This window comes from Primulina huaijiensis, chromosome 12 (genome assembly GCF_012295235.1).
Source record: "Primulina huaijiensis isolate GDHJ02 chromosome 12, ASM1229523v2, whole genome shotgun sequence".
Classification (NCBI taxonomy): Eukaryota; Viridiplantae; Streptophyta; class Magnoliopsida; order Lamiales; family Gesneriaceae; genus Primulina; species Primulina huaijiensis.
Window position 1 is genome coordinate 8,079,771 of NC_133317.1, and position 1,672 is coordinate 8,081,442.

At 28.7% G+C, this 1,672-nt stretch overlaps 1 non-coding gene across 1 annotated transcript; it reads right to left on the reverse strand.

Moving 5' to 3' along the window:
- Positions 1–865: 865 nt before the first annotated feature.
- Positions 866–976, reverse strand: LOC140990781 (small nucleolar RNA R71). The gene has a single exon (XR_012177707.1). It is a non-coding gene; the product is annotated as a small nucleolar RNA R71 (small nucleolar RNA).
- Between the last annotated feature and the right edge of the window lie 696 nt (positions 977–1,672).

The window sequence follows — 1,672 nt, forward strand, 5'->3', positions numbered from 1 at the left end:
TTATATTAGGTGTGTGTTTAAATATTTAATTTTCTTGGAACCATTATTTATGGTGGTTTCCTTTGTTTTACTTTTAGTTAAACAATATTGCATAAACCAAGAATAAATCCTCGAGCCTTGACAAAATTTATAATTTGTAAACTTCGTTCTTGCATTTGGTAATCTATAAATTAATAAATTTAAACTTAAAATAACCTCTCTGTGGATCGATCTCGTACTTACGAAATATATTACTTGCAGACAACCTACACTTGGGTGAATTATAATTTAAGTAGTAGCAAGTTTTTGGCGCCGTTGCCGGGGAGGTATAAATTAAGTTTATATTTGTTAATTATGTTTTATTTATAAGTATTGTTGTGTTTTTTTTTTGTATGAGTATTTGGAGTCGAAAAAAAAGTGGTAGACTTATTCGAGTATCTGAAAATAATTTAAACATGGATGATAATTCAAATAATCAAGATAATGATAACAATAATAACAATAATAATAATAATAATCAAGAACATGATCAATTAAGAACACTTAGGCACCATATGAACCCTATTAGAACTAGTGCCCCATCTTGTTTAGTTTTTCCTCCTGATGCATCTAATTTCAACTTTAAACCTCAAATTATTCAACTTTTACCAAATTTTCATGGCTTAGATTCTGAAAATCCATATTTACATCTAAGAGAATTTGAGGAAGTTTGTAACACTTATAATGATCAAAATTGTAGCATGGATATAGTTCGATTAAAGCTTTTCCCTTTTTCTTTAAAAGATAAAGCTAAAACATGGCTACAAAATTTGAGATCAAGTTCAATAAGATCATGGGAAGAAATGCAACAACAATTTCTCAAAAAGTTTTTTCCTTCCCATAGAACAAACTCTTTTAAAAGACAAATTACTACTTTTTCTCAAAAACAAGGAGAAACATTTTATCAATGTTGGGATAGATATAAAGAATTACTTAATACATGCCCACATCATGGTTTTGAAACATGGAGAATAGTTTCTCACTTTTATGAAGGTCTAATACCTAAAGATAGGCAAATGATAGAATTCATGTGTAATGGAACTTTTGAAGATAAAAACCCAAATGAAGCTATGGAGTATTTGGATTCATTAGCAGAAAATGCTCAAAATTGGGATAATATAGGCACAATAGAACCACCAACAACTAAAATCAATAATTCAACAAATGGGGGTGGTATCTATAATCTTAAAGATGATATAGATATTCAAGCTAAACTTGCATCTTTAGCAAGAAAAATTGAGTCATTAGAAATGAAAAAGAGTGGTCAATTAAAAAGTATTCAAGAAATTGTTTGTCATATATGTGATACACATGATCATGCTACAAAAGATTGTCCAACATTACCTTCATTTAAAGAATGTCTCCATGAACAAGCAAATTATGTTAACAATTATAAAAAACCAATACTAGATCCTTTTTCAACATCATATAATCCTGGATGGAAAAATCATCCTAATTTTAGTTGGAGGAATGATAATAATGCACAACCCTCACAACAATATTTTCAAAATAACCAAAATCATCAAGGTTATATTCCTTATGTTACACCTCCAAGAAAAAACTTTGAAGATGTAATTCATGCATTTATCCAAAAGCAAGAATCTATCAATATTCAAAACAGTCAATCTATGACTGATTTGAAAGAAACTCTTGC